Source organism: Oncorhynchus nerka, linkage group LG6 (assembly GCF_034236695.1).
Source record: "Oncorhynchus nerka isolate Pitt River linkage group LG6, Oner_Uvic_2.0, whole genome shotgun sequence".
In the NCBI taxonomy this organism is placed as follows: domain Eukaryota; kingdom Metazoa; phylum Chordata; class Actinopteri; order Salmoniformes; family Salmonidae; genus Oncorhynchus; species Oncorhynchus nerka.
Genome location: NC_088401.1, coordinates 41,228,259 through 41,245,475, shown reverse-complemented (window position 1 = coordinate 41,245,475; position 17,217 = coordinate 41,228,259). Strand labels below are relative to the sequence as shown.

The 17,217-nt window shown below is 42.4% G+C and overlaps 1 pseudogene; it reads left to right on the top strand.

The window, feature by feature from the left end:
- Positions 1 to 5: 5 nt before the first annotated feature.
- On the top strand, positions 6 to 16,926 carry LOC115130448 (poly(A) RNA polymerase, mitochondrial-like; annotated as a pseudogene).
- Positions 16,927 to 17,217: the final 291 nt, after the last annotated feature.

Below are 17,217 nucleotides of genomic sequence, written 5' to 3'. Positions count from 1 at the left end.
TGTAGGTTATGTATGAGAGGAAGCGGTAGCCTCTCAAAACGCTTCCAATAACTAGATTCATGCTTTCAAATAAAGATCGGAACTAGTACTGCTGCTAGGAAGACCAATGTACTCAAAAAGAAACATGAAATCAGTAGGTTTTTCATCCAACGATTAGACGCATCATGTAAGTAACACGAGCTAGCCATTCATTGTAGGTAACGTTAGCTAGCTAGCTGGCAGTTGCCCCAAGGACTACTGCAGTTCAAGCTCCCTGCCACTTGTTAATATATGTAGTTTAGCTGATCATGCTCAACATTAAAGGCAATAGGGGCCACAAAGTTGTGGCAAGTAGCTCGCGAAAACACCATACTAGCATGGCATCTGTGTAGTTAGCTAGATGGATTAGGCCTACATTTCCATGTCAAAGACGGAAGTGTCGGTCTGTTTTCTTGATTTTAGAACCAAAGGAGGGAGACACATTTTTTACACATTACAAGATAAGAGGATAGAGCAGGCAGAGAGATCTGTCCTAATCAGCTGCCCTGCTAAAACCAACAACAAAAAGTTACTGAAGTATTTATCCAGACATGGAAATGTCAACAAATTTTATATAAGCTATGGAAGTATTTCAGTTGTGCTAAGATATGAATCTACAAATCAACACGAATGTATGGAAACAAAAGCAATGCTGTTTGTATGATGGTATCTACGGTATGATGGGAAATAGCATATCCAAAAATAACTGAACATAATTAAATTAATTGAAAATATTGTATTGTTAAGGGAGTAATTTATAAGGAGGTCTATCTTTTCTCCTACACAATGTGGGAATTACCACCCCCTCAATACTAAACTGTGACCTAATGATATTGTCTAAAGTCTTAACAAAAAAGACTAGAATGCTTTATAAGCAACCCGGTTCACCCTGATCAGGTTGGCTTTTTCCAACACCGGTACGGCGCTGATAGCAAACAAATAAAAGTATATAAAATGGGCTATGAGGACAGAAAATCTGAACTCATCATGAGGGGCCACAGTCAGAGCCAGCCCTAGTCTTTTGGGGGCCGTAAGTGAAGCAAAACATTTTAGTGGCCCCCCTCTTGACAGTGGAGAGAGTTTTTAAGTTAATCTCCTACAATTCTTGGTCACTGATAAGCGCCTAAATTGGAACTTACTGGCTATACTGTAACATACTGTATATATAACGTCCCTTTATAGCGCTGTATGGGATTCAACTGACAGCCGTTCGAAACGTGTGTTCCATGCACAACAAAAATATGCTACTTTTGGAAATATTTTGTTGTCTGAGTGAGGATGAGACATGAAGGATGAGACGTTGAAGATTATAATAAATACCGCTTTGATGTTGTAAAAGCAAACCACACGCCCATCAGTCCAAATGCATTTGAAAACTGTCATTTAACAATATCAACAATTATGATCGCTATGTTTGATGTACAGTTACAAGGATGACACGCATCTGTGTGAAGAGCCTTGTGAAAGCCTAACACTGTAAAATTGTTTTTTATAACGTAGCTGGTAATACAACAAGCTTTCAAATGATGCTCATCTGATCCAGATTTCCATTTTATAATGGAGAGTTTTTGGATTGCATAAACAACAACAGTAATTTTGTGATGGTGTGGCAGGGATGTGTTCCAAACAAAAAACGACAAGTGTGCTTGCTTCAGTTCCTCACATGCAAAGCACCTTATTGTTGAAGGCTCTTTCCTTGAGTCATAAACGTGTATGGAAATGACTTAGGAACTGTGCAAGGTTTGGAGAGGCGTGTGGCCACTTGGAGACACCAGTTAGACCTCTCATTCAAACCCTTGTAATATTTTTTTCTTATGTTACACCTACCCCAAAATTACCATGAATATTCTTATTATATTACTGAATAAATCCAGAGTATTTTCAGATTTCGTTATTGACAAATGCTGCGAAAAGTACAGTAAATGTAAAATGCACATAACATAACAGTGTAATGTTTGGAATACACATAACAGTGTAATGTTTGGATTCAGTCTTGTCAGGTGAACTGTTGTCACCTTTTGTCTGATAATTTCCTAAGTGTTCTCTTTCAATTGCTACCATGGTCATGCATATGTTTTTATAGTTCTCCTGTTAGAATCATTTCAATTTGTCCCAACCCATATTTGACAATTTCCACAAGTGTGAAGGGTTAAGAGAATCATTTTAGGGGTGTTTCCCAAGAGCTTTATAGCACTGATCATATGGACAATATATGCCAAGTACTACAAAGCTTTCAGGAAACTCACTCCAAGGGTCTCTTCCTTTAATTACCAATTTTGACCTAGGATTGTTTTCATATCATAAAACAGCTGTTGAGAGATTGGTCTCGTGTTTCTGCTGCGTACACTCTCCTTTTAATTACATGTCCTTTTGTTTACATCTTTACAAGAACTCATGTACGAGAGGAGATCAAGCAACTTGTTAAACCAGACCCCTACTGTCACTCTGTTGTTGTGCTGTAGAACATTTGTTCAGAGGAGGGGGGGGGGACACTCCCTATAGAAAATGTGTTTACCTTGAAGTAGTGTGGGAAAAGCCTTGTAGGAAGCCCACTGAGCCTGAGGTCCTTATCAGTCTCTCTCTCTCTCTCTCTCTCTCTCTCTCGCTCTCTGGGTAAACAACAGGCTGATAAAAAAAGAGGTGAGAGATGCACGCAGTCCTACAAATCACCACTTCCTCTTCTGTAGACAAGGCTGTTCAGTAGAAATGTAAGACCCTCATGTATGAAGAGCGCTTGCAGAGCTTGTCAAAGTTGTATCTTTTCTATGTGAATGTTGAGTGTCACTCTGACTTCCAAAAATGTACTCAAAGGCCTAGGAGATTGAAAGATGCAGGGTTATGCACTTTCGTGTATTTTCGTGTATACGCCGTCGACATATCTTTTCTTGGCCCACCATCTTCACTCGCATACTCACTGTGATCCTATGCATTTAGAGCCTCTGTTTCTGTAATTAAAAATGCTGTTCAATAAATGGTCTCGTCCCATCTGCCCGGCCAAAAGCAGGTACCAGACAAAGAGGTCTGCGTCTGAGCGGGCGGTGACCCAGAGTATCCTGTCTGTGATTGGGGAATGTGTAGACCAGTTTGGGACCCGGCTGTGTCGGGGTGCAGAAGATCCTCAACGCTCGCTGTCCCCTGGTCCGCTTCACCCACCAACCATTAGGGTTCCAGTGTGACCTCACAGCCAACAATAGGTAAGACAAAGACACACATATGGACTTGTTTCCACAGATACACACATGCTGACACGCACGCATGCATGGTAGCACGCAGACACACACACACACACATACATTGAAGAGTCACTGAGCAAACTCCTTTATTGGTGTAATCCGTCTCAAATACATCATCAGTATGATTAAATCAGAAAGCCTTCTATAAAGCTTGACCTGTTCCTGTTAAACAATTGTGAATTTATTAAAGCAGATCATTAAAGCCTACAAACATACTTCTGCCTGCCTACTTCTATATAAACGGACCAATTTGTTAGGATTTTGAATTGTTGAAGTTGTTTAAAGTTCACCTGTCCACATAACTAATAGTCACCTTTTAAATGTCAGTTGCTGTTTGTCATTTTGCTCTAATGCGTCATAGAAACTATGTTGCCTTTCAAAACCTACTGGTGTTGCACAAAGCAAACTGAAACTCGAGGTCCGTAGAAGGAGAGAGAGCAGGAGAGAGAGGGAGAGAGCGCAGAAGATCGATGGGTCATGTGTTTCACTTCTTCTTTCCTTGGCCCTAAGGGTTTCTGTGGTCTCTAAAGTTAGCCTGAGAGTGAAGCAGCCAGATACACACCTGCTAATGATTAGAAACAAACACATCCACGCCTCAGTTTGTAATGAAATTGAGTAGGGTAGAGTGGAGACACCCTGACTGTGTGTTTATGTTAAAAACATTGAAGAGTATGGTTATACACCGTTTGTCATCCTTGCAAAACAGGGATATTTTGGAAGTGAGAATTACGATGTCCAGCTAAATGTTTCCCCCTGGTGGATAGTGTGTGCCACTGACTTTTCATTTTCTCTGCTCCTAGCATGTTATAAATGTTGTTCAATTCCAAAGTCCCAGACAGTATCAAGTCTCTCAGATAATGAGGGTATTCTGCTTTAATATCCTATATGTTGTCTTGACTGCCATTCTTTGTGTATCATCATCATATTAAATGCTTAGGAATGGTGATAGAAATGAATGTGTCAGAAAGATCCATTCAAAAATCCCAGATAGTATCAAGTGTTTCAGCTACAGTGAATGCGTACTGCACTGTGTCTTGACTGTCATTCTGTATGTGTCCGCGGGGTGGCGATGAAGAGCTCTGAGTTTCTGTACCTGTATGGGCGTCTGGATCGGCGGGTGCGTTGCTTGGTGTTCAGTGTTCAGTGTTGGGCCTGCCTGGGCCCACAGTATCACCAGCTCTATGCCTGGATCACCAATTTCTCTCTCACTGTCATGGTCCTGTTCTTCCTGCAAAGGAGGGCTGTTCCTGTACTTCTCACCCTGGACCACCTCAAGGAACTAGCAGGTAGACACAGACGCACACACCCACACCCACAAGCAAGCCCATACTGCCCACCATGGACTGCCTCAAAGCAGGTAGCGAAAAATGGAGCACTGAGCAGCAACTTCTTTTAACAAAAATCTATACTATCAGTATCATCTCAAAGAGCTGGCAGGTAGTATTCTTGCATTGCTACACTTCCTAGTTTTATTCAGAAATGTGGAAATTGATGTTCAGCCGGTAGCAATGGACCACTGAGCGAGTGGCAATTGGGTTATTAAATTATTATTTATTGAATAGATCTGATTGCTGATCCTAATTGGCAACAAAATTATCTGTGTTGGTGTAGTCCCAGTCATGCTTCTCTTCCCACCACTCGTACTCCTGCTTCCCTTGTCACCTTGGCTCTCAAATAATTGCATTCCAAAAGCAATCTATCCCCCTCCCTCCATCTTAGCCCAGACAGAGACACTATCCCAGGCATCATAAGGGCCTTCATCACAATAAAGGCCCTATCACTCTGGCAGAGGGCTTTGACCCTCCCAGCACTATTTAACCTTGTGCACACACACACACACATAACCAATCTCTTCTACTACCCTCGGCTGACATGGTCAAGGATTCTGATCAGGACTCTCACTTTTTCTCTCTCTTGCTCTCTTTTTCCCATGATGAACTGTATTGGCTCCCTCTATTAGAGCTGGGACGATAAGATGAAAATGATCCAGAGCGATCACTTATCGCAAGAATTTTGCTGATATTGTTCATTTTTGATAAGTAGTCTATACTACAGAAATGTGTTTGAAATGCCTGCGATAAGTTTGAAATGAAATAAGTTTGTTAATATGGGCGAATCGTAATGGCACAATTAATGGCTGCAACCATCAAACTAAACTCAGCAAAAAAAGAAACGTCCCTTTTTCAGGACCCTGTCTTTCAAAGATATTTCATAAAAATCCAAATAACATCACAGATCTTCATTGTAAAGGCTTTAAACACTGTTTCCCATGCTTGTTCAATGAACCATAAACAATGAATGAACATGCACCTGTGGAACGGTCATTAAGACACTAACAGCTCACGGTCACAGTTATGAAAACTTAGGACACTAAAAGAGGCCTTTCTACTGACTCTGAAAAACACCAAAGGAAAGATGCCCAGGGTCCCTGCTCATCTGCGTGAAGGAAGCATGGACTGCAGATTCGGCCAGGGCAATAAATTGCAATGTCCGTACTGTGAGACGCCTAAGACAGCGCTACAGGGAGACAGGATGGACAGCTGATCATCCTCGCAGTGGCAGACCACGTATAACAACACCTGCACAGGATCGGTATATCTGAACATCACACCTTCGGCACAGGTACAGGATGGCAACAACAACTGCCCGAGTTATACCAGGAATGCACAATCCCTCCATCAGTGCTCAGACTGTCCGCAATAGGCTGACAGAGGCTGTAATGGTGTCACGACTTCTGCCGAAGTCGTTGCCTCTCCTTGTTCGGACGGTGCTCGACGTCACCGGTCTTCTAGCCATCATTGATCATTTTTCATTTTCCATTGGTTTTGTCTTGTCTTCCCACACACCTGTTTTCAATCCCATTCATTACCTGTTGTGTATTTAACCCTCTGTTTCCCCTCATGTCTTTGTTAGAGATTGTTTTATTGTCCGTGTTGTTATTTTGTTGTGTTGGTGTGCGATGGATCCTCCTCGTACCCATGTTTTTTCATGTCTGTACTTTTAGTGTTATGGAGCATGTTCTGTTGACATTTATAAAAAGACTCAATTTACACTCCATTTTGACTCTCCTGCGCCTGACTTCCCTGCCACCTATACACACGACGCTGACAAATGGGGGCTTGTAGGCCTGTTGTAAGGCAGGTCCTCACCAGACATCACCGGCAACAATGTCGCCTATGGTCACAAACCCACCGTCGCTGGACCAGACAGGACTGGCAAAAAGTGCTCTTCACTGACGAGTCTCGGTTTTTCTCACCAGGGGTGATGGGCGGATTCGCATTTATCGTCGAAGGAATGAGCGTTACACTGAGTCCTGTACTCTGGAGCGGGATCGATTTGGAGGTGGTGGGTCTGTCATGGTCTGGGGCGGTATGTCACAGCATCATCGGACTGAGCTTGTTGTCATTGCAGGCAATCATCCTCCTCCCTCATGTGGTACCCTTCCTGCAGGCTCATCCTGACATGGCCCTCCAGCATGACATTGCCACCAGCCATACTGCTCGTTCTGTGTGTGATTTCCTGCAAGACAGGAATACGTCAGTGTTCTGCCATGGCCAGCGAAGAGCCCGGATCTCAATCCCAGTACGTCTGGGATTTGTTGGATCGGAATGGGGACGGCTAGGGCCATTCCCCCCAGAAATGTCCGGGAACTTGCAGGTGCCTTGGTGGAAGAGTTGGGTAACATCTCACAACAAAAACTGGCAAATCTGGTGCAGTCCATGAGGAGGAGCTGCACTGCCGTACTTAATGCAGCTGGTGGCCACACCAAATACTGACTGTTACTTTTGATTTTGACCCCCACCTTTGTTCAGGGACATATTATTCTATTTCTGTTAGTCACATGTCTGTGGAACTTGTTCAGTTTATGTCTCAGTTGTTGAATCTTGTTATGTTCATACAAATATTTACACATGTTAAGTTTACTGAAAATAAACGCAGTTGACAGCGAGAGGACATTTCCTTTTTTGCTGAGTTTAGTAGTAGCAGTTTAAAGGATACTTTTTTTAGAATGTCGTGCACATTAATGTTATAAACGTATCGTTCTATTTATTGTTATCGCATCAATTCAGGCAATATATTGCAATATGGATTTTGTCCATATCGCCCAGCTCTACTCTGTTTACTGTCTCTTCCTCCTTTATGTTCCCTCCCTCTACCTCTCGCTCACCTTTTCCAGTTTGTCATCGCCCTCACTCTCTTATTTGACCTCTTCCTCTTTTTTTGCTCTTTCCATCCCAGTTTTGTTTGAAATCTCTCTATCTTCTCCCTCTCTCTCTTTGCTTGTCTGTTTTTTGTGACACCATCCATCTTTGTTTTGTTTATGGACATCATCACTGTGTACATAAACATATGTTGTATGTAATCTACCTTGTGCTCCCCTCTTTCCCCTACAAGGCCCTAGCTACAGTGCATTTGGAAAGTATTCAGGCCCCTTGACTTTTACCACGTTATGTTACGTTATATAAGCTTGTAGCGTCATACCCAAGAAGACTCGGCTGTGATCACTGCCAAAGGTGCTTCAACAAAGTACTGAGTAAAGGGTCTGAATACTTATGAAAGTGTGATATTTACGTTCTGTTTTTTTACATTTGCAAAAATGTCTCAAAACCTGTTTTCACTTTATCATTATGGGGTATTGTGTGTAGATTGATGAGGATTTTTTATTTATTTTTTATCCATTTTAGAATAAGGCTGTAACGTACCAAAATGTGGAAAAAGGGAAGGGGTCTGAATACTTTCCAAATGTCATTTACCTTGTGTGTAGTGTATGTGTGTCCCATGTCATTAACATTATGTTCCCCCTCTGGATAAGAGTGTCATCGAGGGAACCTAAAACACAAGTGCAGGACAACACAGAGACATTAGGTGGGCCCATAGCTAGGGCCACGTTTTGGTCGTTTTTTTTGTGGGTTTTGTCTTTGTCTGGTATTTCCAGCATTATCCACTGGGTTTGCTGCAGGCAGAAAATCTTAGGAAATGCTCTTTAATTTACACAAGCGGTCTCTAATCTTTCAATGTCTGGTTGTGCATGAGTGTTTTGTGGGAGGGGGGGTCGCCTAAACGAGAGGAGGTGTAGCATATGAATCTTTATTGCACAAAGCCTATTATTTGGCAGGGAATAGTATTTGTAGATCAGTGATTCTTCACTTTTCTCAATCCCTGATCATCAGAGGTTATAAAAATGGGTCAAATACACAATATTGAAATTATGCTTGAAAAAACAGTGTGCCAATACCCCACTGGGACGCTCTTTGCAGACAACAATATATTCTGCAATTTAGCATTACATTATAAACGGAAAGACAGGATAGAGAGCCATCTGAAAAATAATATACCAGCCAGAACAACTTTAATGTCTTCACCCAGCTCCTACAATATGTTCAGAACAGATTGGTCTTGTGTGTCAGCATATTCGTCCGTTATTATGCATATTTTATTTTTTTAATTACCAGACTGCTCCTCTGTTCTTTACATGTGTTAATGAATGCATGCATTTTGGGATTGTCAACTTTTTCGAGAGATGTTGGAGCTTGCAAAACCCATATCCTCAGAATTGACTTTGTTACATGTTTTGCTGTAGCGAATGAAAATTGCTACTTTGTTCGCAAATAGGCTACGTTTTCTTATTATTCCCATATAATGTTGATAAAAGACAATAAGTTAAATATTTGTTGATAATGTCCTTAAGATAGGCAAATACATTTGGTGCATTAGGATAAAGTGTAGGCTGCTGATGAGAATAATTGTTGGTCTCCACATGGTTGGGAATCTATTTTGGACTAATTTAATAATTACTTTAGATCAGGTATTCCCAAACTGGTCTACGCGCAATGCCGTCGGTGGTACGCCAAATAAAAATGTGATTTCCATTCAAAAAAAATCATAATAATATATATTTTTAAATCTTCACATTTATATTTTCCATACATTTGGGTGACTTTTTTTCTTCTCTCGCCTGAGTAGCTTCGTTTCACTGCCAAAAATAAAATGAAACCATCTAGTGTTCAGCGAAGTAACATCACAATGTCACATACAGGTAGCCTTGTCAAATAATGAACATCCAATCACATTAACCATTACTGTCTTGCGGGAAACCTTCACTCTTGTGCAGACATTTAGAAACTAAACATGACAATTTGAAAAATAAGCCAGGAGAGTTTGTGCGAGAATAAAGACGACATTCGAGTAGTAAAACGTATAAAAGCAACAGATACCATTAATAAGAAGAGGCTAGAAGTGTCTTATATGGTAAGGTGTCCTAGTGGCTAGGACAGACAAGCCCCAAACTATTGTGGAGGACTTTATTCTTCCTGCTGCCGTGGATATGGCTGGGACAATGCTTGGAGAAAATGCCACCAAAACTATACAGACAATGCCTTCATCAAACAACACTGTTTCACAACGCATCAGTGACATGGCAGGAGATGTTTTGAAACAATTACTGCTTCGCATACAAGCCAGCGAGTAATATGCGTGACAGCTGGATGAGTCAACAGACGTGGCGGACCTGGCACAGCTCCTGGCATATGTCCGTTACATTTATGCGGTGTCAATTAAGGAAGACATTCTCTTTTGGAAACCAGGACAACTTGAGGGGATATTTTTTAAATACTATACAGCTTTGTGACATCAAATGGACTTTGGTGGTCAAGATGTGTTGGTATCTGTACTGATGGTGCAAAAGCCATGACAGGGAGATATAGTGGAGTGGTAACGCGCGTGCAAGTAGTTGCTCCCGACGCCACTTGGGTAGACTGCAGCATCCACCGAGAGGCTCTTGCTGCCAAGGAAATGCCAGACATCTTTAAAGATGTTTTGGACACTACAGTGAAAATGGTTAACTTAGTTGGTGCCTGAACTCTCGTGTATTTTCTGCATTATGCAATGATATGGGCAGCAACCATGTAACACTTTGACAACATACAGAAGTGCGCTGGTTATCAAGGGGCAAAGTATTGGCAAGTTTTTTAAAAAATGAGACAAGCTTAAAGTCGTCTTTACTGACCATAATTGTTACTTGTCTGACCGCTTGCATGATGACGAGTTTCTCACACAACTGGCCTATCTGGGTGATGTTTTTTCTCACCTGAATGATCTGAATCTAGGATTACAGGGACTCTCCCCAACTATATTCAATGTGCAGGACAAAATTGAGGCTATGATTAAGAAGTTGGAGCTCTTTTCTGTCTGCATTAACAAGGACAACACACAGGTCTTTCCTGTCTGCATTAACAAGGACAACACACAGGTCTTTCCTGTCTGCATTAACAAGGACAACACACAGGTCTTTCCTGTCTGCATTAACAAGGACAACACACAGGTCTTTCCATCATTGTATGATTGTTTTGTGTGCAAATGAACTCCAGCTTACGAACAATGTCAAATGTGATATAGCGATGCATCTGAGTGAGCTACATTCTCGAAACGGACGACACAAACAACTAGATTCGTTATCCCTTTCATGCCCTGCCTCCTATCCACTTACCAATATCTGAACAAGAGAACCTCATCGAAATTGCTACAAGCAGTTCTGTGAAAATGTAATTTAATCAGAAGCCACTGTCAGATTTCTGAATAGGGCTGCACTCAGAGTTTCTTGCCTTGGCAAATCGCACTGTTAAGACACTGATGCCCTTTGCAACCATGTACCTATGTGAGAGTGGATTCTCTGTCCTCACTAAAATGAAATACAGGCACAGACTGTGTGTAGAGAATTATTTAAAACTGAGACTCTCCAATACAATCCAACATTGTAGAGTTATGTGTATCATTTCAAGTACACCTTTCTCATTAACCTGTGGTGAGTTATTCACAATTTTTGATGAACAAATAAGGTTTTATATGTAAGATGGTTAAATAAAGAGCAAAATTATTGATTATGATTATATTATTATTTGTTCCCTGGTCCTATAAAAGCTCTTTGTCACTTCCCACGAGCCGGGTCGTGACCACAACTCACACTCATTCTTATGTTTAATAAATATATTGTATGTGTGTGTGTGGCAGGCTTACAATGATGGCAAAAAACAACATTTGAGAGTGCGCTGACCCTGGTGCTAGAGGGGGTACCAGCTGGAGGTTGAATATTTGAAGGGGTATGGGCCTATAAAAAGGTTGGGAACCACTGCCATAGATGACCATGGTATGCAGACATTACAATTAATTCACACATGGAGCAAGAAGGTGCTATATCGGCCTCTTGAGGTCTGATGATTGAAATGCGGGAGGGGGAAAGAAAACTACCAAAGCCCCTGTCCCTTAACCAGAGCATACATACTAATATTTTGTATACGTTTTATTTCCACATTAAAACGGGTTTATTGATCATTATAAATGTGGTATTTGTTTTCATACTCTTTGGGATTCCTTTCAGAGCAACTGCTGCAGGAGTTCTTTGAGTTCTACGGAACCTTCACATTCGGCCGCATGTCCATGCACAACAGAAAGGTAACAGGCACACACAGCCCATTCTGATTTAATTAGTGCCAAGTCATTCTATGTTGATTGGACACAAGATGAGGGTGCTGCGCTGAGAGCTTTAAACAGAAATAGCCTTCTCTGGAACCCTTTTAGCTGTAAACTGCCAATCCTTTCAGAAGGGATTCCAGCAGCACTTTCACCCCTGTGCATAATTGACATTGTTTCATGGTCGTAGTTTATAATTGGCGGGGATAAAAGGACTGCAGATACTATCAGAACCAGATTGGAGAGTTAGCTAACGGCGTTTGTGATCTTTCATTGGCTAGCTCTCCCTAGTCGCAGGGCTGAGAGCCAAGAGGGGAAGCTGTTGGTAATAAAGTGGGGTTTTGGTGGATCAAACACACACACACCAGCATCGCACAAATGTCTCTCCGTGCCAGCTAAGACTACAGCTGTCAGAGGACTGTGTGATTGATAGTTGCTCCTCCCCTCTACCCATCTCCAATGAACACAATCAGCAGTTCATCACACTCGATAAGGAAACATAATCAACATGTTTATTCAATCTTAGACACGTACGTGTTCATTTAGTTACAGTTCACCCAGTTTGTTTTTCATTTAATTCCTTTGCAGGCCAAGGTTGTCCCAAATGGCACCCTATTCTCTGTATAGTAGGGATGTGCATCTTTCCCTTTCAAGACGATTCAATATGTATCTAGATAGATGGGCTCCGATATGATACAGGAACGATACATTTTAGTTTGAAATGATTCTGTGCGATTCTCTTTGATTAGAGAACGAATCGATACGATATGATTCGATGCACTAACATTTGTTGCATAAACACACTCATTTTCCATTCTAAATATAAGTCTGATGCTGATGGAGCTCATGAGCTAAGCCTCTGAGCTGGATCGGTCTGAGCTGTGTGTAAATTATGTTTGTCTATGGTGTATACTATGTATGTACTTGATCTGACCCATAGGGGGAGACAAGGCATCTTACCACCCCACTATCAGATTAAGGGGGACTATGTAGCCTTTGGATCTGAAATCACCATCACCCACTAATTAACTTGTACATTTAGCAGATAGTGTTTGAGCTAGCAATGTATCAATATTCATAATTTACAAATGAACTATGACATAACCAATTAATATATAGCACAATTTTGGATTTCACTCCATCTCAAAATCGAAGGATTTTGACCGTTTTGGAAGATTTTGGTGAACTTTTTTTTCTCCACATTTTAGCCGTGCGGTGTTAGTAACAGATGCCTTAAAAAATATAAATATTGTAAGGGCGGGGATCAGAAACCAGTCAGTATCTGGTGTGACCACCATTTGCCTCATGCAGTGCGACAAATCTCCCTCGCATAGAGTTAATCAGGCTGTTGATTGTGGTCCTTGGAATGTTGTCCCATTCCTCTTCAAGGGCTGTCTGAAGTTACTGGATATTGGTGGGAACTGGAACACGATGTCGTACACGTCGATCCAGAGCATCCCAAACATGCTCAATGGGTGACATGTCTGGTGAGTATGCAGGCCATGGAAGAGCTGGGATATTTTCAGTGTCCAGGAATTGTGTACAGATCCTTGCAACATGGAGCTGTGAATTATACTGAAACATGAGGTTATGGCGGCAGATGAATGGCACAACAATGGGCCTCAGGATCTCATGGCATCTCTGTGCATTAAAATTGCCATCGATAAAATGCAATTGTGTTCGTTGTCCGTATTTTATGCCTGCCCACACCATAATCCCACCACCATGGGTTCACAACGTTAACATCAGCAAACCGCTCGCCCACACGACGCCATACACTCTGTCTGCCATCTGCCTGGTCCAGATGAAACGAGATTCATCCATAAAGAGCACACTTCGATGGCCACTGGCACGCTGGAGAAGGTGAGCATTTGTCCACTAAAGTCGGTTATGACGATGAACTGCAGTCAGGTCAAGACCCTGGTGAGGATGACAAGCACAAAGATGAGCTTTCCCAAGACGGTTCCTGACAGTTTGTGCAGAAATTATTTGTTTGTGCAAACCCACAGTTTTGTCAGCTGTCCGGGCTTCTGGTCCCAGATGATCCCGCCGGTGAAGAGGCCAGGTGTGGAGGTCCTGGGCTGGCGTGGTTACACGTGGTCTGCAGTTGTGAGGCACTGCCAAATTCTCTTAAACGATTCTCAATTCTCTTGCAACAGCTCTAGTGGACATTCCTGCAGTCAGCATGCCAATTGCACTTGAGACATCTGTGGCATTGTGTGACAAAACTGCACATTTTAGAGTGGACTTCTATTGTCCCCAGCACAAGGAGCACCTATGTAATGATCACGCTGTTTAATCAGCTTCTTGATATGCCACACCTGTCAAATAGATGGATTATTTTGGCAAAAGGAGAAATGCTCACTAACAGGGATGGAAACATTTTAGAGAAATAATATTTTTGTTCGTATAAAACATTTCTGGGATTTTTTATTTCAGCTGATGAAATATGGGACCAACACTTTACATGTTGCGTTTATATTTATGTTCAGTATAAATCAATGACTGTCAACACAGTTGCATGCTTTTAGTTTGACACTGAAGGATAAGACGCATCAGTTATCACAAAGGATTAGGTATTTTCTCAAGGTCGAAAGAAAGTAATATGAGCAAAACATGTTCCTTTCTCGGCGATTCATGTTTGAAAAATAATCTGGGGTCTGTGGACCAATGCAGTCTTATCTTAAACATTTGAATCGCAGGCTGATGTGTAATCGTTACATCCCTACTGTATAGTGAGCTACTTTTGACCAGGGCCCATAGGGAATCGGGTGCCATTTTAGGATGCAGGCCTCTGTTTTTCCTCATCTCCTCATGGCCCCTGAGAGTAAAAATATTGTAAGGACGTTAACCCAGGGTGAGGTGTGTGTGTGTGTGTGTGTGTGTGTGAGAGAACCCAGGGTCAGGACTGAAGTATTAAAGGAAGGCCTGTAGGAAGACTTGTGGTCATGGCCTCTGCATATAATCTTTCACCAGTAGAGAAACCACCATTAATCATCTTTACTGTGTACTGTGTCTCTCCCGTCTCCCTCTTCTCCCACACTCTCCTATTCCCTGTCTTCTGTGTCCTACCATTTTACATTGTAGTCATTTAGCAGGTTGCTCTTATCCAGAACGTCTTAGTTATTAGTGCATTCATCTTAAGATAGCTAGGTGGGACAACCACATGTCATAGTAAGTAAATTTGTCCTCTCCTGCCCTTTCTCCCTCCCTCTCCCTGGCCCTCTCTCCTCTCTCTACCCCTTTCCCTCTCTCGCTCCTGGCACTCTCCCTCTGCTTTATGGTCCATGGTCATCTCTCCATCCCATGGAGCTGGAGGCTCCATCTCTGTTTCTCCATTCATTCAGCCTTTTTACAACCCCCGGCTTAGGGGATAGGGTATTTAGGTATTGCATGCCATGCATGCCCTTGGTTCAAATAGTGTTTGATTTATTTCACATACTTTGAGGGGTACAATTGAGCTTGCCTGGGGTGTTGGATTTGAGGCGTTTACACCTTTGGGACTATTCCATTGTTTCCATTGCGTCAGGCAAGGTCAATCAGGCGCAGCTAAAGCGTTTAAAATAAAGCAAATGCTATTTGAACCCAGGTGCATCTGTTGTTTGCATGGAACCTTGGAGGCTCTGGAGATAGATCTTTTACCGAGGTTTTTATTGTCTGTGTGACAGTTACAGAATAGTACAGAGTCACAAATGGAACCCAATTCCATATAGTGCACTACTTTTCCAAAGCAGCAATGGTCTAGCCTAGGACACTGGAATCGCCAAAGAGTTAACAAGATGGCAGAAACAGATCTTGGACCAGGCTAGTGATGTTGTGGTATGATTAATGATTGAACCTGTGTCTACCCTGCTGGTGCTGCCCCCAGGCCCGTTCATCACAGCTAGGCTGACACTATTTGCGTCCCAAATGGCACCCTATTCCCTACACACTGCACTACTTTTGACCAGAGCCCTATGCAGCCTGATTTAAAAGTAGTAGGGAATAGGGTGCCATTTGGGACAGAGCCTGCTAGCGAATCAAGAGATGAGATGTAACAGCCAGACCCTTTTTTTAACTGGGTCCAGGTGGCCTACATAACACAAACAACGCCTAAGATAGATGGACCATTTATAAAGCCAGTGTGTTTTTATGTTTTGTCACCCCTCTCTTTCTCACTCCCACCCTCTTTTAATCTCTTACGTTCTCACTCACTCTTCTCTTTGCTCGCTCTCACACAGGGCAGAGAGCAGAACAAACCTGAGGTCTCTCCCTTCACATCCAGAACCCCTTCAAGCCAGCGCTGAACGTCAGTAAGCACGTTAACAGAACACTGCCGGAGCACTTCGTGGCGTTGAGTCGGGAGAGCGCCTGGATGATGCAGCAGCGGGAGTTCAAAGTACCGCACAGCAGCGGCCGTAACGGGACCAGTACCGGGAACAATGATCCCTGGGGCTTGGCTGTGCTCCTCATGCACTCCGTCTCCCAGGTGGCCGAGGTTAAGGATCGTAGAAGAGGAAGAGAGAACCGGCCAGCAAGAGGCTTCGAGAGCCTGCTGGAGTCTCTAAAGAACAGGGAGGAGAAGAAGACGGGCAACAGTATCAACACCACGAGGAAGAAGAGCTAGAGGAGAAGATTCATTGTGTTTGTGGGGATCAGTCTGAGCCCAGGCGAGATGCAGAATCACTTATCTCGATCAGTAGTCATTTGGGATGCAAAATGATTTGTAGATCACTCATACTGTGCACTCTGCACACGGTTTTGCAGACCATCACCACTAGATGGCACTGGTGAGGTATAAGTCCAAGGGCAACACGCACTTAAAGTCCTACCCTTAAAGACATCACATTAGTGGACTTATGAGCCGAGCCGAGCCAAGCTGTACTGAGCTGGCCTGTTTAGACATCCGCTATGGTAGCTGGAACTGTCCTGACGAAAATATAGAAGCTGGTGCAGTATGGTTTGGATTGGCATGATTGTGTGAAATGGGGTATAAATGTTTCCGTGACCAGATGCTCTTGATAAGAAAGGACTTATTTTACTCTCCATGCCAACCTTTGCAAATAATGTACTTAAAGAAGATATTAACTTCTAGCATCTGACTATACATCTTTTAGTTTGTTTACGTTACATCAAATGTTTTCAGATGTTTTTTATTAAATCAGTGTCACAAAATTGACTTTTAATACAAAATGAAAACAGTATTTTGAAATGTGTGGTGGATAATGAACAGTCTGACATTTGTTATTTCAAGATTCAACTTTTACCGTCAACTGTCCAAAAACAACGATGCATCCTTGCTAGTCAGTCCATATTTAAACAGTCCATACCGTTGCTCATCAAGTCAGTTGTCTGGAGGAGAGAGGAGCCAGCGGCGTGGTTAGTCTGTAAAATGGATGGACCTCTTCCCAGCTACTCGTTGAGCTAACATGTCAAATATTTGGATAGAGAGTAGGCACATTCCATTTTAAACACAAGTCTTTAGTTTTCTCGGTGGAGACTGAAAGAAAGAGACAGGGCC